General features: G+C 42.1%; 1 protein-coding gene and 1 pseudogene across 31 annotated transcripts in view; one reads left to right on the forward strand and one right to left on the reverse strand.

The window, feature by feature from the left end:
• Positions 1–23,783, reverse strand: part of LOC125450923 (receptor-type tyrosine-protein phosphatase delta) — a 2,532,553-nt gene that overhangs the window by 431,792 nt on the left and 2,076,978 nt on the right. The gene's annotated exons all lie outside the window — the stretch shown is intronic.
• LOC125450712 (uncharacterized protein K02A2.6-like) lies at positions 5,446–9,572 on the forward strand (annotated as a pseudogene).

A 23,783-nucleotide genomic window follows, 5' to 3' on the forward strand; every position in this document is an offset into this window, starting at 1 on the left:
AAGTTTCAAAACTGGAATTTGCTAGTTGGTTCACTTTTGGGCAAAAAGCAACAATCATTTAGCAGACGCAAAGAGTGAGAGACAATGCAGGAAATAACTAGGAAGGATAGTTAGTACAATAACAAAATGCAGTAGATATTCTTCCAAAAGCTTGAGATAGGTATTATTTCGTGGAATGGGTTTATAGATAATGTAGATCCAGAAAAGGAGAATGGATTGAGAAAGAGAGGGAAAGCAGGTTCCAACTCCCAGATGATTGGAAAATTGCAGTTGTAACCCCCTTGTTTAAGAAAGGCTCAAGACAAAAGACGGAAAATTATAGGTCGATTAGCTTAACCTCAGTTGTTGGTAAAATTCTAGAATTCATTTTTAAGGTTGAGATTTCTAAATTCTTGGAAGCGCAGGGTCAGATTAGAACAAGTCAGTATGGATTTAGTAAGGGGAGGTCATGCCTGACAAACCTGTTAGAATTCTTTGAAGAGGTAACAAGTAGGTGAGGCCAGGGAAACCCAGTGGATGTTATCTATACAGACTTCCAAAAGGCCTTTGATAAGGTGCCTCATGGGAGGCTGCTGAGTAAAGTTAGGGCCCATGGTGTTCGAGGTGAGCTACTGGCTTGGATTGAGGATTGGCTGTCTGACAGAAGGCAGAGAGTTGGGATAAGAGGCTCTTTTTTGGAATGGCAACCAGTGACAAGTGGTGTCCTGCAGAGTTCAGTGTTGGGGCTGCAGCTGTTCACTTAAGATATTACTGATCTGGATGAAGGGGTTGGGGGCATTCTGGTGAAGTTTGCCGATGATACGAAGATAGGTGGACAGGCAGGTAGTACTGGGGAGGTGGGGAGGCTGCAGAAAGATTTAGACAGTTTAGGAGAGTGGTCCAGGAAATGGCTGATGATATTCAACGTGAGCAAATGTGAAGTTTAGCACTTGGGGAAAAAAGAACACAGGCATGGACTATTTTCTAAACGGTGATAAAATTTGTAAAGCAGAAGTACAAAGGGATCTGGGACTGTCGGTCCAGGATTCCCTAAAGGTTAACTTTCAGGTAGAGTCCGTGATTAAAGAAAGCGAATGTAATGTTATCGTTTATCTCAACAGGGTTTGAATATAAAAGCAGTGATGTGCTTCTGAGACTTTATAAAGCTCTAGTTAGGCTCCATTTAGAATACTGTGTCCAGTTTTGGGCACCACACCTCAGGAATGACATATTGGCGCTGGAGCGGGTCCAGCGGAGATTCACACAGATGATTCCTGGAATGGTAGGTTTAACATGCGATGAACGGCTGAGGATCCTGGGATTGTATTCATTAGAGTTTAGAAGGTTGGGGGGAGATCTAATAGAAACTTACAAGATAATGTATGGCTTAGAAAGGGTGGACGCTACGAAGTTGTTTCCGTTAGGCAGGGAGACTAGGACCCGTGGGCAGGGGGTAAATTTAAAATGGAAATGAGAAGACATTTCTTCAGCCAGAGAGTGGTGGGCCTGTGGAATTCATTGCCACGGAGCGCAGTGGAGGCCAGGACATTAAATGTCTTCAAGGCAGAGATTGACAAATTCTTGATCTCACAAGGAATCAAGGGCTAAGAGGAGAGTGCAGGGAAGTGGAGTTGAAATGCCCATCAGACATGATTAAATGGCGGAGTGGACATGATGGGCCGAATGGCCTTACTTCCACTCCTATGTCTTATGGTCTTAAAACAGCAAAGTTGAGAAACAGAGCAATTTCAAGAAAAAGACTAAACTATTTCAATCTAGAACATAGAACATTACAGTGCAATACAGGCCCTTCAGCCCTCGATGTTGTGCCAACCTGTGAAACCAGTCTGAAGCTCATCCAGCCTACACTATTCGATTATCATCCATATGTTTATGCAATGACCATTTAAATGCCCTTAAACTTGGCATGTCTACTACTCTTACAGGCAGGGCATTCTACGTCCTTACTACTCTGGGTAAACAACCTATCTCTGACATCTGTCCTATATCTATCACCCCTCAATTTAAACCTGTGTCCCCTCATGCTAGCCATCACCGTCCGAGGAAAAAGGCTCTCACTGTCCACCCTAACTTATCGTCTGATCATCTTGTATGTCTCTATTAAGTCAACTCTTAACCTTCTCTCCAACGAAAACAGCCTCAAGTCCCTCAGCCCTTCCTCGCAAGACCTTCCCTCCATACCAGGCAACATCTTGGTAAATCCCCTCTGCACCCTCTCCAATGCTTCTACATCCTGCTTATAATGCCACGACCAGAACTGTATGCAATACTCCAAGTGCAGCCGCACTACAGTTTTTTACAGCTGCAACATGACCTCATGGCTCTGAAACTCAATCCCTGTACCAATAAAACCTAACACACAGGATACCTTCCTAAAAACCCTATCAACCTGGGTGGCAACTTTCAAGGATCTATGCACACGGACACCGAGATCTCTCTGCTCGTCCACACTCCCAAGAATCTTACCATTAGCCCAATACTCTGTATTTCTGTTACTCCTTCCAAAGTGAATCACCTCACAATTTTCCACATTAAACTTCATTTGCGCCTCTCAGTCCAGCTCTGCAGCTTATCGATGTATTTCTATAACCTGCAACATCTTTCCACACTATCCACAACCACCGACTTTAGTGTCATCTGCAAATTTACTAACACATCTTTCTACGCCCTCATCCAGGTCATTTATCAAAATGACAAACAGCAGTGGCCCCAAAACAGATCCTTGCAGTACACCACTCGTAACTGAACTCCAGGATGAACATTTCCCATCAACCAGCACCCTCTGTCTTCTTACAGCTAGCCAATTTCTGATCCAAACCTCTAAGTCACCCTCAATCCCATGCCTCTGTATTTTATGCATTAGCCTACCATGGAGAACCTTTTCAAACGCTTTACTCAACCACTTTACTCTCGTTCACCTGTTTGGTCACCTTCTCAAAGAACTCAATAAGGTTTGTGAGGCACAACCTACCCTTCACAAAACCGTGCTGACTATCCCTAATCAATTTATTCCTTTCTAGATGATTATAAATCCTATCTCTTATAATCCTCTCCAACACTCTATCCACAATCAAAGTAAGGCTCACTTGTCTATAATTACTACAGTTGCCTCTACTCCCCTTCATGAACAAGGGGACAACATGTGCTATACTCCAGTCTTCTGGTACTATTCCTGTAGACAATGACAACATAAAGATCAAAGCCAAAGGCTCTGCAATCTCCTCCCTCAGTTCCCAGAGAATCCTAAGATAAATCCCATCTGGCCCAGGGGACTTATCTGAAATTACTAACACCTCCTCCTTATGAACCTCAATCTCTTACTAGCCTCTCAGTATTCTCCTCGACAACATTGTCCTTTTCCTGTGTGAATACTTATAAAAAAAATTCATTTAGCACCTCCCCATCTCTTCGGACTTCACACACAACTTCCCACTACTGTCCTTCACTGGCCATAATCTAACTCTCGTCATTCTCTTATGCCTGACCTATTTATACAAAGCTTTAGGGTTTTCCTTGATCTTATCTGCCACAGACTTCTCATGTCGACTCCTGGCTCTTCTTAGCTCTCTTTAGGTCCTTCCTGGCTAACTTGTAAGTCTCAAGCACCCTAACTGAGTCTTCATGTCTCATCTTTACATCAGCCTCCTTCTTCCTCTTGACAAGAGATTCAACTTCTTTCATCAACCACGGTCCCTCGCTCGACCACTTCCTCCCTTCCTGACAGGTACATACTTATCAAGGACACGCAGTAACTGTTCCTTGAACTAGCTCCACATTTCAAATTGTGCCCAGCCCCTGCAGTTTCCTTCCCCATCTTGTGTATCCTAAATCTTGCCTAATTGCCTCAAAATTGCCTTTCCCCCAGCTATAACCCATGCCCTGCGGCATACACCTGTCCCTTTCCATTGCTAAAGTAAATGTAACCAAATTGTGGTCACTATCACCAAAGTGCTCACCGACCTCCAAATGTAACACCTGGCCTGGTTCTTTACCTAGTACCAAATACAATGTGGCCTCACCTCTTGTTGGCCTATCTACATACAAGTGTCAGGAAACCCTCTTGCACACATTGGACAAAAACTAACCCATCTAAAGTACTTGAACTATAGCGTTTCCAGTCAATATTTGCAAAGTTAAAGCCCCCATAACAGCTACCCTGTTACTTTAGTAGCTAGTCTTTGTACTTCTCATCACCTTTATCAACACTTAATCTTGTCTCAAACAACCCTGCCTCCATAACCCCTTTAAACAGTGTACTCAATTTAGCGAATGACCAAGACAATTCAGGTAAAGATTCGAAAATTCATATCCAAGCAAACTTGTCATCCTGGGTGTGATAAAGTCATCATTGTTTGTAACTCAGGAACTTGCAAGCTTCACATTTTCATAAGTTTTGGAAGATCTTTGCAAAATCAATTACTATCTCAATTTTAACTGGTGCCATTTTATGATGGGTGAGTTTTGATGTTAGGTTAAAACTTGGCTGCTTTGGAGAGAACCTGACTGTGGAGTCGGGCCATTGGTCCTTGAAGAGAATTTTCACCTTGGTTGTCAACCTTTGTTCAGGAAACATTTAACTGTTGGAATTAAGATCCACAGATGATTACTTGCAAGGTCGATGATCTGTTTCTCAACATTGAGCCCAGTTTATTCTAACACACGAGCTGTGTTGCACACAAGTTAGACCAGCATGCAGTTCACCGAGGCAGCAAGTGTTCCAAAATACTACTACGGGAATGTCATGTGGCGAAGTAGCATTACTTTCACTGCTGACTGTGAAGTTTCATAGTTTATTTCATTGGCAAAATATCAGACTCTTCTGATTTACAATAAGTTAATGCATGATTACAAGAAGATCCCAATACCTACAGAAACAGCCAGGATGCATTTGAAAACATTGCATTAAACATTGCACTAGCTAAAACAGAGAGCAATATGTAATATATTTGGCTTTCAATAGACTGCAACGCCACAGAAAAGACAGACACTGACTCTTTGTTGGGGATGTTTCCATCCCCAAGATCTGTGTCGTTTACTCACTGTAGACGGTTTGCTTTTTCTAAGATTTGAGTTTCGAGTTTTTCACACCGTTTCCGCCATGTTGCTTTCGCAGTCGAAAAGACCGCCTATCAATAAGCGCACTCCTCATTGGCTGATGGACGCTTAAGTATGCTACTCTGCACTGGATTGGTCGAGGTCATTCCTAATGTATAAATACAGACGAGTTGTGTCCATTTTGTGTCTTCGGACTGAGATAGTAAAAGCTCTTTTTCTAAAGGCCTTGTGTTCTCTCTTTCTGCGCCAGTAAGTTTGGGGTGCGACTCTAGCTGCGGACTGGGGCTTGTCCGCTATCATCCAGTGTCACCGTTCGCATCAACTTGCGCCTAGTCGTCTGCATACAGTCGGTCATACTTTGAGTCCATAGCTACCGAGGTACCGCGAAACATGACAGATTGGCGACGAGGTGTTTGTAAAATGGACCCAGAAAAGTTGCAACTTCTACACGAACAGCAGTTAAAGTTGATGGAGATGCTCGCGCAGACCAGGGTTCTGGCACTGGCAGCATCTACTAGTATTCCACCTTCCGTTGATGGTATCGCTAACAGTATCACCGAGTTTGGGTATGACCCAGAGGCCAATGTTACTTTTGATACCTGGTTCCATCGCTACGAGGAGCTATTTCGTGTTGACTTCCTGGTCAGGATGATGCATGGAAAGTTCGGCTCTTGCTTCGTAAACTTGGCCCAGCAGAGCTGGACAAGTACTGCAACCTCATCATGCCAGATAAACCCACGGATAGGTCGTTTGATGCCACAGTTCAATTGCTCAAGCAGCACTTCGGTGATCGGTTGTCATTGTTCAGCATACGCTACCGTTGCTTAAAGTTGGTCATGAATGAATCAGGCGGTTTTCTGACACATGTTGGGATAGTTAACCATGAATGTGAACGTTTCAAGTTAAGATTGTTCACTGATGATCAGTTCAAAGCACTTATCTTTATATGCAGTCTCTAGTCTCCTAAATTTGCAGATATCCGCGTGCGCCTTCTCAATCGGTTGGAACAGGACCCTACGCTGACTCTCGCCGCCATCACGGACGAATACCAATGGTTGATCAATCTGCAGCATGACACCACTTTGGTCCAATCTGAGGGCCATGGGGGTTCCGAAGTTCATACAGTTCACCAGGCCACCAGATATTCCGGTCCTTCCAATTCTGGCATGTCTTCCTCTGGCTTGTCGCATTCTGGTCCGAACTCAGACAACGGCTCAAAGAAAAAGCCACCGTCCCCCTGTTGGCACTGCGGGGCCTGGCATTTTGTCAGGCTCTGCCCCTTGAAGCACCATCGATGCCGCCAGTGCAGTGCGGTCGGCCACAAAGATGGCCACTGCAAATCTCGACGAGCCAACAAACCTGACGCACCCAAGCCGCATGCAGGCCCCCAAAGCAAGCCGAAGCAGGCTGCCTTTTCCCGAAGCCTGCTGGCAACTTTCCAAGTCAATGCCCCTGGCCAAAGGAAGTACATCACGGTCAAAGTCAATGGCCACCCGGTCCGGTTGCAGCTGGACATTGCATCGGACATCACCATTCTCTCCGAGAGAATTTGGCGCAAGCTTGGGCGACCTCCAGTCCAAGATACCTCCAAAACTGCCATCAGTGCTTGTGGTGGGCACCTCAACCTCTCGGGGCAACTCGACTGTTGCATATCCTTCCGCGTCAAAGCATTCAACGGCGCATGTTACATCGCTGCGTCAGATCTCAACCAGTTTGACCTTCTGGGCTGGGCCGATCTGCCACTCAATGCAATTTACAACCAGGTGCAGTCCCCTGCTGCACCCCTTGACCTGTCCAAACAGATTGTGAAACAATTCACATCGGTCTTCCAACCCGGCTTGGGACTCTGCTCCGCCACACAAGCTGTGCTATAACTCCAACCTAATGCCACACCGGTCTTCTGCCCTAAGAGACCGGTACCATATGCCTCATTGCCGCAGATTGACACTGAACTACACCACCTCGAACACCAGGGAGTCTTAACCCCCCTTTTCCTCCTATTCTTGGGCAGCACCTATCGTCGTCGTCGTCAGAAAGGCCAACAGTTCGCTCCGCATCTCTGCTGATTTCTCTACTGGTCTTAATGCAGCCCTGAAAGACCACCACTACCCGTTGCCGGTTCCAGACGACCTGTTCACTATCCTGAACGGAGGCCGTTTCTTTGCCAAGCTCGATCTTGTTGACGCATACCTCCAGTTCGAAGTCACACCGGAATCCCATGAGTTATTGACTATAAACACCCATCGAGGCCTTTTCCAATATACGCATTTACCTTTGGGTATCAAATCCACCCCAGCTATTTTTCAACAGGTAATGGATACGATCTTATCTGGCATCCCAGGACGACATCTTGGTCGTTGCTGGTTCCTCCGAAGATTGTGGTGTCACACCGAGGCCGTTCTTCAGCACATTCAGGATAATGGATTCCGCCTCCGGCTTGAAAAGTGCCAATTCTTCCTCCGGTCGGTGAAGTACCTTGGCTGCATCTTTGATGCCTCTGGTCACCATCCTGATCCAGAAAACATACGCGCAATTCACCAGATGCCAACCCCGACGGACGTTCCCTCACTACATTCGTTCCTGGGATTGATCAGTTATTATTCCACGTTCCTTCCATCGCTACACAACGTCCAAGTGCCGCTAAACCACCTGCTTGGAAAGGACGTGCCTTGGAACTGGTCGGGTGAGTGCGAAGCAGCTTTCTGTCAGCTCAAGTCTATGCTCACGTCTGATCTCCTCTTAACACACTGTGATCCGCAGTTACCAATTGTAGTGGCAGCTGATGCCTTTGCCTATGGTGTTGGTGCCGTAATCCTTCATGTCTTCCCTGATGGCAGCGAGAAAGCGATCATGCACGCCTTCAGGACTCTAACTCCTGCAAAAAACCGTTATGGCCAAATCGAGAAAGAAGCCCTCGCATTGGTTTTCGCAGTACGGCGTTTCCATAAGTTGATCTACTGCCGTAAGTTCACCCTGTTAACCGATCATAAACCACTACTCTCCATCTTCGGTTCCAAAACAGGTATCCCAGCACACTTAGCCAACAGACTCCAACGCTGGGTGCTAATTCTCCTCGGTTACAACTTTCACATCCAATACAGGCGCATCCAAGATTTTGGCCAAGCTGATGCTCTCTCACGCCTCATCAGCGACTATCCCACCTCTGACGAAGAGGCCGTCATTTTGACGGATGACTGCGCCATCCACCACCTGACCCACGCCATATGCGGTCTACCGGTAACTGTCACTGAGATCCAACAAACGACACAGGCGGACCCAATGCTATAAGGAGCCATCTGTTGTGTTGGAGAAACATGGCCAGCCCACCCACTGAGCGACGAGTTGCAGCAATTGTTCCATCACCGTGAGTCACTCTGTGTTGTAAATGATTGTCTTATGTTCGGCGACCGTGTTGTGGTGCCCAAGACACTCCGCTTACGTGTTCTCTGCCAGTTTCATTCCGCCCACCCAGGTACCTCTCGGATGAAATTGATTGCATGCAGTTTCCCTTATTGGCCTGGTATGGATGGTGACATCACGTTCTTCATCAAACGCTGCCCTTGGTGCCAACAAGCAGCCAAGAATCCCCCAAGAACGCCACCTGTGACTTGGTCGCGGCCAGAACGTCCATGGTCACGCCTTAATCTGGATTTCGCGGGGCCTATCAACGGTTGGTCCTATCTGATTCTAGTCAACGCATTTTCCAAGTGGCCCGAGATCGTCCCCTTGGCGCCCACAACGACTACGCAGACGGTACAAGCCCTGACCCAAATATTCAGTCAACATGGCTTACCAGAGTCTATCATCACAGACAATGGCTCACAATTCACGTCTAGTGAGTTTGCTGAGTTCTGCCACTCTCATGCCATCTCGCACATCCGCTCTCCGGCTTACCACCTCCAATCCAATGGCCAAGCGGAATGCTTCGTTGACACCTTCAAGCAAGCCCTGCTTAAAGCTCGAGGGGAGGGGACGTCCGTCGAGGTACTGCAGAGATTCCTACTTGTGTATTGCTCCACGCCCAACAAAACTCTGCCTAACCACCAAACCCCGCAGAAGCCTTGACGGGTCGAAACCTGTGAACGGTCAACAATGCCATGATTCCGAGCAATGCAAAACAGACCGAAACACCGGTGGCAAGATCTCCCTTCGCAGTTGGCTCCCATGTGTATGTTCATGACTACCGACCGAAGCACAGCCCGTGGATTGAAGGGTGGATTGTAAGAAAACAAGGGAGGGTACTGTACGACATAGCAATTGGTGATTCCCTCTGGTCGAGACATCGCAACCAACTTCGCCAGCGGCACGCCGCAGAGTCAGCAGAAGCATCAGTGGAAATTCCCTTTGACGTGTTGCTAGGCACATTTCGGCTACCACAAGATGCAACGGAACCAGATGAGACAAACTTTGAGAGCGAAACCCTGGTTGATCCGGCACTCCGACCGAGAAGACAGACAGATCGAAGACGTCGTCAGCCCCAGCACCTCCAGGTGAACCCAAAGCTTGTACGTTACTAACAGTTTTCAAAAGAGGGGAGGTGTTGGGAATGTTTCCATCCCCAAGATCTGTGTCGTTTACTTACTGTAGACGGTTTGCTTTTTCTAAGGTTTCAGTTTCGGGTTTTTCACGCCATTTCCGCCATGTTGCTTTCCAGCCAAAAAGACCGCCTATCAATAAGCTCACTTCTCATTGGCTGATGGACGCTTAAGTACGCTACTCCGCATTTGATTGGTTGAGGTCATTCCTAATGCATAAATACAGATGAGTTGCGTCCATTTTGTGTCTTCGGACTGAGACAGTACAAGCTCTTTTACTAAAGGCCTCGTGTCCTCTCTTCCTGCATCAGTAAGTTTGGGGTGCAACTCTAGCTGGGATTGAGGCTTGTCCACTATCATCTAGTGTCACCATTTGCATCAACTTGCGCCTAGTCGTCCGCGTACAGTCGATCATATCTTGAGTCCATACCTACCGAGGTACCGCGAAACATAACACTCTTCATTTCATCGTTATGTCACAGTAAAGGAGATGGTGATGTGCACTGTGCTCTTTATGTTAATAGCATCACAAACATCACTGGAAGATTTTTTATTTTGACTATTCCTGACTAAAAAGCCGTAAAAGTTCTAAAAGAACCCGTTCACTTGTTCAAGGCACAGTAGAATCACTGCACTGTTAATCTGCAATAAACAGAAGTAGTCTTGTCGTACAATCAGTGAATCTAATATGCCCAAAAAGGTTGATCCAAAAGTAGATGTACCACATTAAATATCTGTATCTAATTCACCTCAGAACTGAGACTTAAAATATCACAACTTACTCCTGTCTTGTCACTTGTATATTTGGTATCATCACTTACACAATATCTAACTTCAATTACATGGTTTCAACTTATCCCATTTAATGCATCACTTAGAAGTGCACTTACAATGGGAACCTTTGCCCCTCATGAAATATCTTCTGTTTCTATTTGTAACAGAAGAAAAATCTATTTCCTTCTTTTCATGTTAAGAAATTATTCAGTTTCAGATTCACCACCACTCATTAATCCTTTTTTTTGTTTCGTTCACTGACTCTAATCTTCAAATTTCCAAATGAGCATCGGTTATCATATTTCTAACAGTTATCAAAATCCACAAAATAGATTATACAAAGAGCTTTGCAGATCATCTTTTCACTGCCTTGGCAAAAGTGCAGCCCAGCACAGCCTTCATTCCACCACATGACAAAACTAAAGAAAACCGCAGGGAAGAAGCCACAAAGTAAAAATCGCGATTCCCACTCAAAGCTAATAAGAGCATTAGAATCCAGCACTCAATACGCTGATCAGATCTGTGTTCCAGGGTCGATCAAAAGACAAAAAAAAACATATTCAGCCTTGTACAGTAGATACTGGTAGACATGTAGCAGACAGGTGGATGGACTCAAGCTACCTTGAGAGCTCTAATGACTGAAGCATACAACAAATCCCAAAATATTGTTAATGTATTCTACCAATGCCATCTTAGAGCTGTAAATTGAAGATTAAGAAGCTATGGTGGACAAAAGCAATATTGATACCAAATAATGGAAGAGCTCACTGAGAAATTTCTTGAGCTGCATCGTACATTTGAAAAACAGTTGGACGCACATTAGTTGGGGCAATTGGTGTTCAGCAATGAAATTTCCTTATTTAGCCACACAGGTCTTGTGTACTACAACTGCAGGTAGAGCAGCAGCATGATGGTTTTTTCCATTTACTAGGTTCTAGGTACATCAATGTGACCTACCAAATTAAAGGACAGCTCATAGTGTGAATTCAAACCTAATAGAAACGATGAATTGTAATTGCCCCATACTCCTTTCACACAGAAACCTTACAAATCACAGATAGCAGAGACTTTCATCAATACATAAGCTCACGGCCAAAACGTGGAAATGAAAGTAAATATTTCACTGCACAATCGTATTCTCCTCAGCACTATTTACATTCGTTAATCTTTTCAGAAGGCGTCACAATTAAGAGAATTATTTCACACAGATGATGCAATTATATGTGGCATAAAACTATTACTTCAAAGATTTGTGGGGTCCTGGAATAAAAAGTAAAGTGCCAGAAAAATAAGAGAAACAAAGTGTCAAAAATAGATTTGGTAAACCTTTCCTGGAAAGCAGATTCCTCTCAGAAGGGCTATAAAACTGAAGGTTATTTACTGCGATTTTCAGTTCACTTCCCCATCCTTCACAGAACTGAATTTGAAAAGCTCCAGAAAATCAACATAGTTGTGAGTAATAATTGAAGAGTAGAGGACACTCAGAGTAAAGTACAATTTCTTAAAAGCACTCCTTAGGCAATACAAGAATAGCAACTTACCACTGTACCATTAGACTCTATATTATTTCAACAAAGATGGTCTTCTTTTTAGTCAGAACACCTCTGCTTCTTAAAACTCCTTTTTTCTTATTATAACACCATTCCTACAGTACAATTTGTCTCAAAAGGCTTCATAGTGTCTGTTTGTCACCTCTCATTCTTGTTGAAAACCTCATCAATTTAACAGACATAAAAAAAACAATCTAACAGCGATCAGGCATATTAGTGCAGTCAACATTTCTATAGATCTTTTCTTTCTTCCTCTCTGCTCAATCTCATAAACACAAACCAAGTCAAAGAAATATAACTTTCACATCAATATTGGACAAACCACTTCACATAATAGAGTGCAGTGATCCCAAAATGTGACATTTACCTGGTCTGCCCAAAACAAGGCTAAAGAATAATAAAGACATAACAAAGTGTTGAGGTGGATGAACACAGTAGGCCAAGCAGCATCAGAGGAGCAGGAAAGCTGACGTTTTGGGCCTAGACCCTTCTTCAGAAATTCTGAGGAAGGGTCCAGGCCTGAAACATCAGCCTTCTTACTCCTCTGATACTGCTTGGCCTGCTGTGTTCATCCAGCTCTGCACCTTGTTCTCTCAGATTCTCCAGCATCGGCAGTTCCTACTAGCTCTGAAGAATAATAAACACCTATTTACTTCTATTGACTTAATGATGGGACACTACATAGAAAATCAGTACATTCCTTTTATTACACTATGAAATAAATCACAAGGGCTTGTAGCAATGTTTTGACATACAATTGCTTTTACCTAAAACAGTACAGGAATAAGTGAGTACAAAGAAGCCATTCAGCCCAGTGAGCCTTTCCCATGATTCATGACTGAACATCCGCTTCAATGCCTTTTTCTTCTCACCACCGCCACCACCACCACCACATTCCAGAAAACCCTTGGTATGGAGAAATGTGACAATCTCCATTTTAAAAATACCTTCTGAAATATGTATTGTCTCCCTGGCTTTCTCTTTCACCTTTCCTTTTGCCACCATCTTCTCTTTAGAAGGTATGGCATATCATGGGAATACTCATCAAAGAACATTGTCACAGAGGTAAACAATGAACCTTGGTGGAAAATAGTGACAGGCTGGTCACAAGTTGGCACAGGCCAGCTCCAGAGGAGGAAGACCAGCTTATCTATCTCAGAAACATCAACAGCCTTCTCTCACAAAATTCAACTGTCTATTATCTGATCCCATTTCTTTTGCAATTCCTGTTGGTAAAGCTATATTTATTGTACTTGTTGAATGTGTGAAGCAACTTGCTACAATTGCTGTAAAAGTTTCCCTCAATAGTTTAACCTGATGTGGGGGTGCCAGTGTTGGACTGGGGTGGGCAACGTCAGAAATCACACAGCACTGGGTTATAGTTCAACAGGTTTATTTGAAAACACAAGCTTTCAGAGCCTCAGTCCTTCTTCAGGTGTTAGGCCTAACACCTGAATAAGGACTGAAGCTCTGATAGTTTGTCCTGTGCCAACTTGAAGCACTAATCCAGTTGAATCTCTCCTATATCACTTACTACAAATGTGTCTGTCAGGTTGCATCTGAGTTAATTTGTGTCAAGGCTGAAATACGTATTCCTGTTTGCAATGGCAACAGTGGGAGTTATCATGGCTCCTTCTTCCTGGTAATGCTTGGCACCGCTAATTGGGTATTGAGCTTGCCTATTGCTCAAATAGGATAGTTGCATTTCAGGGTGACATCACGCAAGTTACGGGGTTGGGACCTGCAGGTAAGTCAGGCAGCATGCTGGAAGTTGAGTTCACAAGCTCTCACAGTAGGCAGCCACTAATGTAAATCAGAAATGACAACAGGGCCACCAGTGATCCCTGGACTCTCCACTCAACACCTTACTCCACAACAATATCACCCCGTATCAAGAATCTGCTGTTTTACATCCCTAAATCAGAGAATCTAAGCTGACATTGTTCTAGGAATTTCACTTCCATTACTGTTCCAGGAATTTTGTTCTATCCATTGAAGATACTTGCTGTCAAAAAAAATTCTGCTGTTTGACTTCTGCCAGTTTAAATCCATATCGCCTCATCAAACTCCTTATATTTAAATTGATGCAATATTCCAGTTTTATTCCATTCGTCAAGGTCTTCTTTCAGACATCTCCTTTCCTGAATTAAAAAATATAACTCCCAAGTTTCTCCCATTTTCCCTCAAAACTCAGACCACTATTTTAACCCTTAAGTTTTCACTCACTCTATCTTAGTTGAAACAGTTCAGCACAACTAGGAATTGTTTCACTGTCACAGAGGACCTTAACTTTCTTGCCTAGACAGCTATATTTTGCATGCAGTTAGGAACTATTTGTAACACATTTAGCATCGAATCATTCCTGAGTGTGAGCACATCCTTCAATGAATACCCCCACCCTTGCTATTTTCAGCCAGACTAATCTGATATTGAACTCAGTGGTCACTATTTAAAGAGAAGTGTCATCCATTTAAGGCAGAAATGAGGAAAAAAGTCTCTCTAAAGAGAGTCAGCTATTTTTCAAATGCTGCTTCTACCATCTTTTGAGGAAGAAAATCTTGGAATACTTTTAAGGCAGAAGCAGACAGATTCTTAAGAAGCAAGAGTAAAAGATTATCAAGGATGGGATGGTGGGGTGGCAGTGTAGGTTGGCGGGAACGCGCAGTAATCAGACAAGCCATGACCTGATCTTATTGAATAATGAAGCATACCAGGGAGTCTGAGTGGACTACTCCTGCTCCTAATTTGATTCTTTTATTTAATCACCTCGTAAATTGTCCAAAACAGCAACTCCTAAGATCTTCCTTCCTTCAGTGATAGCTGTAATATGGGATCACTTCATTGGAAACAGTCCACAAAGCACTGGCGAGCCTAGTCATGTACAGATCGTCAAAATGTCTGGAACATGTTCAGAAAATAAATCAAAAGGTGAATGGAATATTGTTTTTTTTTCCATAGGAGGACGAGAACACAAGAGTTTCAATGCTATGCTTCAGCTGTTAAGTCTGGTTTAACTACACCAGACAGTACACAATTCAAGGCACCACACCTTGTGAAACATGCACGAGTTCTTTGAAGTTAAATATGTATCAGAATGATACTTGAAATAAGCATTAAATCACAATCTCAAGGCTGACAAACATGGTCCTTTCTGGGAAGAAATTAGTAACCATTTCCTCACACAAAGGATGGTAAAGATATGAAGCTGTCTTGCACAAACAGAAATTAATACAAGATCCACAATTAATTTTGATACCAAGATTGATGGTTGCAGCAAAAGATAATTATTTGGAATTAGGTTGCACATCAGCCATCACATTGCTGAATGGCATAATGGACTTGGGAGATTAAATGGCCACCTCCTGTTTCTATGGAGTAACAAAATGCAAATGAAAAGCTACCATAATTTGGTGTTCCCTACAAACTCCATGAATTTGAGAATGAAATTCAATCACTGTGGACCACTTAGCTATTGAAATCTCCTCAATATCATCCTAATTTCAATGATTTTCTAGCAAATAAATAATTGCGTCCCCACTGTTTGCAAAGATACAATTTGGTTCATATCACACTGGTTTTTAAAAGTCGTCCAGTTGATGGAACAATTGTGACATTCACTAAAAATGCACGGTAATGTTTATTGATCTTATTCCTAAGTGATTCCAAAACGTAAAATTGCTTTTTTTTAATCAGTTGCCATATCCTTATACATTATCTGGTGGAAGCTTTCAACTATTTTGATGTCAAAAACATAATGCAGAATCATCCCCCCCTGAACTCATGAAAAGGTAGTGAGGCAAGGAGAAAGAAGGGGATGTTAATCAGCGGAGTTGGAATCAAAGAAGTACATACTATGTAGCTACCACCACAGAGATTAAGTTCAGGGTAGGAAAGCCCAAGTTTGACTTGACTGCCAGTGATGACTACTTTCTGTCTCGTCCCATCTAGATTAAAATTCCTACAGTTTCAGGCAGGAAGAGAAAGTGTCAGCCTACCAGCCTCATGAAGCTGTGTTGGCAGACTGCCAGTTTCTTTTGTGGGGTCTGGGAGGGGAAAGAAAGGAGACATGGAGACAGAGTCTGCCCATCGTGCTGACAAGTTCGGGAGATGCCAGTCTCTTACTGGTCAGCAGATTCAGGGGAGCACAACTTCCTGCTCCAGGGCTACAAGTCGTGGCAGAAGGCCCATTGCCAACCAACCAGCTACCTGATTGCTGGTACATACAGCTGGCTCTTGAGTTACCTTCCTGGAAAATCCTTGGCATTAGTTGAACAACAAGAAAATCTCAGCCCTTGAACTCCCATGAACTTCTACATTTCAAGATGTACAAAGAACAAATGTATTTCTGAAGCAAATCCAGCTGGATGGAGAAGAGAAAATTGTGCTTTATTAGTTAATGTAAACAATGTACAACTTTTGTTTTGATCATACTTGTCTCCCTGCTGACTATCAGAATGTTTTGTCAGGATTGCTGGGAAACTGTGCAAATTTAAAAATGACCAACTGAACAACTGGAGGCATGGTCAATGCAGAGATTTGAAAATCAATTTCTTACATTTGGACTCAAACACTCATCTCGGAGTCATGTGGGTCAACACAAACTTAATGATAAACTGGCCTCATGTCAGATTTCTTTACAATGCAGGATGATTACTTCAATTCAGGTTCTGGTCAGACAGAACCCCTTTTCAATTGCTCAATCCTGCCCCTCTCAGGACTTTGATAACAAAGTGTGAAGCTGGATGAACACAGCAGGCCAAGCAGCATCTCAGGAGCACAAAAGCTGACGTTTTGGGCCTAGACCCTTCATCAGAGAGGAATGAAAGGTCGAGGCCCGAAATGCCAGCTTTTGTGCTCCTAAGATGCTGCTTGGCCTGCTGTGTTCATCCAGCTTCACACTTTGTTATCTTGGATTCTCCAGCATCTACATTTCCCATTATCTCTCCTCTCAGGACTTTAACAGGCTTGCTTGATAGAGTGTTCTAACATGTGCTTGGATACAGTGGTGTTTGACATTTAGAGAGCAGGAGAGGATAGATAAAGACCCGAGTTTCTGCAATGCCAACAAGAGACTCTACTTTGTTCAAAATGCAGCCAGGGCCAATCTAGAAGTCCTGCCACAGATCTGCCATTTTTGCTGGGTAGGATTAGGACGCATGTATATCCATGGTTCAAACGGCCAAATGTACATGCCAAGGCACTGCTGCTTTCAGTCAGATCAATTTTGAACAGTAAGATTTCCAAAGCACAAATTCTGCACTTCAGACTCAAAGTAGCTTCTAAGCCGTGCCGTCACTGGCTCAGAGACTAAGAGAAAGAAAAATTAGGAGAACACTGTTCAGAGCTATCCAAAGTTCTAAAGTTTACAGAGTTCTGTGCATCTGTTGGATAGGGCCAGAGACATGTTTCGGAGATGCTCAGTGTCATTTGCAAGGGACCAAGTATCCTTTGATTTGTTCAAAATAAAAATGAATTTTTATAAAAAGCAGACAACCTCACTCAAGTTGTCAAGCTCTCAGAAACGATCAGACAAACTATTTAACAAGCCCTCAAGTCTAAACATTCCACTATTGATATTTTTCAAAGTAAAACTATATGCAGTCTTGAAAAAATAGACATCAATGGTTTCTATTTCACTCCTCATTGATACAACATTACAGCCATCATTAAAGCACATGTTGCTTTATGATAGTGAATTATCACAGTAAATCATGATCACACATCTATATCAGTTTACAGTTTGAATGAAAGCTATAGTGTCTTTGAAGTGGAACTAATTTGTTATTGTTTTTAAAAGAATTAACTAGTTGAAGGAAGTGATTTTGTTTTCAAAAATCCACAGGGATGATGTTTTTAAATGGCAAATTCATTGACAGGAAACTAAGAATTATGCCTTATTTCATCTGCACATGGATCCCTGCTATTCCTGCACATGTATATAGTGAGAGACATGGCAAGAAAAGTGCAACAGAAATGGCAATTGTCAAGGTACTGTGTTAGCTTGGCATTTAGTTGGCAGGGGCATTAATGGGCCATTGTGGTTGGTTAGAGATTATGAGGGACACCAGGTGGACAGCAGAGTGCTGGTATGGAGGCATCAGAAGACATAAGGCATGTAGGGAGATCACATGGGTGGTCATGAATGCAGCATGGTGTGTGAGTGCACAGTTAGGATTTCTTTTTTGCTTTACTGCATTTTTCTTTTTAAAAGACAGCTGCAACAAAATTCCAGAGCAGGAAGACAAACTTTTTTCACATCCACCTCTGCAATTGGAGTGGTGACCAATACAAAAATGGCGTGGGCCCAAAGGCTGAATGTCAATGGAATAACAAATGTACAATGAGGACAAGCGAGCACAAAAACACTTGAAACTTTTAACCTTCAAGACACTTAAAAGCCCCTCACAGCTAAAGATACCTTTCTTGTCAAGTTTGTTTCAGTCTGTTGAGCACTGGATCCTGTACACAAGATGACTTAAAAATGACTTGTCTCTTCACCTGACTCTATTTACAAAGGCAAAGGAGTCTTTGACTTCACATGCCTACCCTCGTCGCAAATGGATGATGCATCTGATTTCAAAACTGGCAGAGGTTCAGGAAAATAATCTCCAGCAGATTATTCAGCTGGAGTCCTTCCCAAGCGGGTTATAAAGAGGGGAAAAGTCAAGCCCCATCTCTTCAAAACTTTTATTTCTCGCCAAAAATAAAACTCATTCTGAAAACTAAGTAAGAATTAAGAAATAAACTAAAAAGCTGCACCATAACAAAGACAAGGTTTGTTTAAAGAACCAGCATTAGCACAATACTTTTCATCTTAATGCTTGAATGGGCAAAAACGTATTGCGGGCAATTCATCCACATCTGGATTTCTAACAACCAGACATTTCCTGTTGATTTTTAAATACATGGTTTACTACTTAATTATGAACAAATATTGTGAACTCTGTGTCTTTTATGAATTATAGAGAATGTAGGACAGTACAGCACAGGAACAGACTCTTCAGCCCATGATGTTGTGCCGAACATGATGCCAAATTAATCTAATCCCTTCTGTCTGCCCTCGGCCCATATCTCTCTACATTAACTTCCACATTCTTGAAAATTTTCCTACAGAAATGGAACACAGAAATGTTTCTTTTTCAAACTTTGACACAGTGCACCTGAAAAAAAGTATCTAAACAGAAATACATACCAAAGTTAATAGGGTGTTTTCCTCAGCCTTTGATGCACCATCTCAAAGTTTTGGAATGAAGTAAATGCATTTTCAACACATCTCTTAAAAACATTTTCACTTACTTTTAGAGCTTATTCTGTGATTTATTGCAAAGTGTCTGAATCAAACAGACATAGCTCCAACATTGTCAATGTTTCAACAATTAATCATCGGTAGTTGGATATTTGAATCTATTCTACCATATTACTATTGCTACTCTTGAGCCATCTTCACGATGGAACTGCTTGCAGGAAATAGGAAAAAGCACAGCAACTAACAGCTACTTCTTACAGGGTGTGACTTTAACTTCAAAGTTCTGCTTGCAACAAACAGTTCCATTACAAAATGACAGCTGTGTACTCTGTTGCACAGTGCTTTTTGATTGTTGCTATTACCAAGTTCCAATCAAAATTTCTGGAGCATTTCTGCAGCTCTTTCCACGATCTCTTTTTCAATGACTACCAATGGATAGGGTTAGCCAAGAAATTATTGATAGAACAGAAAATTATGACACTTGAGTTAGAGAAAGAAAAGTACAGTAATGTTGAAAACCATCAGGAATTGACACTTTAAGATTATGGCACTCATCTTAATACTTGGAGTTCAGCACAACGATTGACAGTTTAAGATGATCAAAGACACTTATCGTTCCATCAAGAACACGACAACCATACCATCATTACTTTAACACAACCTTAGTTTCCGTAACATTGGAGATCTAATCTGCATGCGAGTACAAAAGCAAAGAATAAAGTCACTAGCTAAACAAAGCATACAGTCACTATCTGAGGTGAGATGCACTAACGCAACTGTACTGCAGACAGCTTAACTGCACTTGCAAACAATCACAGAATAATTATGTTGCAAGAGGCTGCTCAGACCATTGCTCCGCACCAACTCTTTAAACAAGTATTATTATCAAGTGTAAATCTCCTGCTTTTGCCCCCACAACCTTGCACATTATTTTTATCCAAATAATCATTTAATGCCCTCTTAAACACTGAATTGAACCTGTCAGTGTTTTCCATACCCTAACTACTTACGGACTACTCACAGCATCCTTGCTTTTTTTTGTACATCATTTTAAATCTACACCCTCACATTCTTTTTTCCTTTCCCAAGCAGGAACAGTTTCCCCTATCTACTCTATCCAATCTGCGCATGATTTGAAAAACCTAATCAGACCTCATTTCTCCTTCCTGGTCTTCAAGGAGAGTCCTATCATCTTCAATCTATTCTCAAAACTGAATTGTTTCTCATTCCTAGAACCATTCTTGTAAATTGTTTCTGCAATTATGTTTCCCATAATGTATGTAATATTCCAAATGAAGTTCAACAAGTGTTTTATACAACTTCAACATCACCTCCTTGCTCTTGTACTCCATGCCATAAGTAATAAACCTGAGGACATTTCTGAAGAAAGGCCCTGACCTGAAACATCAGCTTTCCTGCTCTTCTGATGATGTCGGGCCTGCTGTGCTCCTCTAGCTCCACATTGTGTTATCTCTGACTCCAGCATCAGCAGTTCTTACTAGCGCTGAGAACGTTGTTTACTTTGTTTATTGTTCTCTCTACCTGTCCTCTGATCTGTGCACATCTGCACCCAGTGCTCCTACACCCCCTTTCAAGTTGGACACCTCTCCCTGCCATTTTATACTGTATGTGTCGGATCTAGTTCCCACTCCTTCCAAATAAGTCACATTATGAGCCCAACTGACAATTTTAAATGGATGTTAGTGTTATTCTTAGCACATACAAGATTATTTAGCAAATGCTATCAGAGATAATGGGAACTGCAGATGCTGGAGAATCCAAGATAACACAGTGTAGAGCTGGATGAACTGTGTTCATCCAGCTCTACACTTTGTTATTTAGCAAATGCTGTTCATTTGCAGAAGCACAAATAACACTAGGTGTGATGTTTGTAGTTCTGCAAGCTGGTTGTATATAGTAATTCCTTGCATGTTGAGAACAGCCAAGGTGATATATCGTTTGATGTGATACACAAACAAATGGCCGAAATGCTAGCATCATGCTGATACTGAAATTCATGCACTACATTAACCATTTCTGTACTTAACAGGACAGTTAACAGTTTTTGTTAGTTTAATTTCTGAGGGCAATGCCTTCACCAAAAAAACAACACCTGGTAGTCAACTGTCAGTCATTATCTAACTGGTGCATTGACCACCACAACACACCTATTATTGGTGAGTCTATATACCAACCGATTTGTTCTCTTTGACAGAATAAAAATATTGTTGCCCCCTTCGTACTCATATTTACTGAAAATTTCTTGGATGAGAAGAGGCATTTTTTTCCAACAAACTATGTATATTGAAGCAAACTATAACAATCAGAGTAGAACTTTATTGGCAGCTACCATAGAATAGAAAAATAAATACTGAAATACATTTTTAATGTAAAAAGAAACTGCCCTCAGAAATATTTACAAAAAGAATTGAAAATGTACTATTGGTAGCTGAGGCAGAGCATCTATTGTCGACCACAGGCAATTACTGCAATTTACTTTCACTGCAAAATAGATAGTATCCCTGTAGGCTAGATCATTACATCTGCCAAAATTTTCTGCCCAAAAATGCGACATAGCATTACAAAGAAGTTATAAAAAAGAATGAAACCACAACAAGATGCAACTCAGATTAGTCAATGCTGAAATGGGACTCAATTTTCTGATGTGTATTACTGCAGAATTGCAAATCCACAGCTCATGAGTTTATGACAATTGAATGGAGAAATCTTTTTTCATCATAGAAGCATGGAAACAGACCCTTTGGTGCAACAAGTCCACACTGACCCTTGGAGCATCCCACCCAGACCCATCGCCTTACAACCCACCTTATCTACACATCCCTGAACACTACGAGCAATTTAGCATGGCCAACCCACTAACCTGCACATCTTTGGACTGTGGGAGGAAACCAGAGCACCCAGAGGAAACCCACACAGACAGGTGCCAGACAGAATGTGCAAATTCCACACAGACAGTTGCCCAAGGGTGGAATCAAACCCAGCTCCCTGGTGCTGAGAAGCAGCAGTGCTAACCACTTAGCCACCATGCAGCCCTTCTTTGACTTTGTATTGCTCACTGCCAATGTTCTGGGACACACATTGTTGAAAAATATTCAAAAAAATTATTTTTCTAGCTGCTTTTGTTAGGGAAGGAAAAGTTGTTGTGATAGTGGTAAATGACGGATGATCAAATTTTAAATTACATCATTTGATCACCATCCCACAGGCCTTTCATGGACTAAAACTGGTTCCAAAAAGGAAGGAATTTAAAACAGCAGCAGTTGTTTGCCGACCAGCTTCATGAAGCCCATGAGGAATAAACAAAACTATCTACATTGAGCGTAACCTTGGCTTCAACCTGCCTGCTGGCATGCAGCCATACCAAGGTTCCACACACTGATCTGCATTGGCACACCAATACTGTATTGACAGCTAGCTCCAGAAGTCACTAGTTTCACACAGGAACCTCAGAGACCTGCACAGCGGAAAGAAAATTAGACAGAACATTGATTAAGAGCATCACTTTATCGAAAGGCATCAAAACCAAACAACTGAGTCAGCTTCCAGAAATTCGCAACTGCAAACTTCCATGATAATTTCATATTTTGAGAGATAAAAGGCTCCCCTTCCAGTTAGTCAGTCTGGAAACGTAATTAATCCAGATTCAGGAATACACACAGTGAATTCTACTTCAACAGCAGTCTTTCAGCAACAGAGATGGGAAGAGGAAAATTTAATTTGTCTTAACAAGAGCTGGAACTCTTTTTTCTTCCTGTCTGTTTCCCCCATCATCATAGGATATAACACCCAGTTGAAAGTAAAGTTTTAAATTAGCTATTCAACAAAAGCTCGTAAGTTATACTGATTGTAACTACCGCTAAGGATACAAGTCAACAATTGAACAACTGTGGTCTCAGGTTAAGAATCTAATATTTTAAGTATTCCAAGGACTGTATAACTTTTTTGGTTTTAATTTTCCTGTCTGTATTAAATACATATCCCTTTAAACTTACTACCCTGTGCTCATGTGTTTGCTTGACGTTATGATTTATTTTGTTCCTCAAGGTTAATAAAAGTCATCTTTCTTTCATTCCAAAAAAGTCAGTAATTTGCTTCTTAATTTCTGAGAGAAGCGCATTTTAACTAAGGTGAGATGACTACATGTGCGCATGAAGCAACCAAGAGGTTGTTTTAAAAAAAGGTAGCTGTTTTTTTGTCTTCACCAATTTGAACCACGGCTGTGAGAGCTGCGAAACACCCCAAAACACTCTACAAGGGCATTAATAAAATTTGATGCTGAATTTCATAAGGAGATATTAGATCAGACAAACAGAGGTTGGTTTGAGGAGTATCTTAAAGAGTGGAGACAGCATTACATAAGCGTGGATCTTGAGGAAAAATTGATCATCCAAACCTTAGAGTGATGATGCCTTTTTGGGACCAATGTATTTCCACTGATAGATGTGTAATTGCAGAATAATGATTATGAACTATCAAACTTGGGAAAGTCCAATACTACCCATTTGTAATGCACATAAATATGCCACTGTAATGAATTTTATCTCATCTGAATAATTTGGCTTATTGATGGTAGAGATCGTATGCTGGAATAAATAAATATAC

Source organism: Stegostoma tigrinum, chromosome 3, assembly GCF_030684315.1.
Source record: "Stegostoma tigrinum isolate sSteTig4 chromosome 3, sSteTig4.hap1, whole genome shotgun sequence".
Classification (NCBI taxonomy): domain Eukaryota; kingdom Metazoa; phylum Chordata; class Chondrichthyes; order Orectolobiformes; family Stegostomatidae; genus Stegostoma; species Stegostoma tigrinum.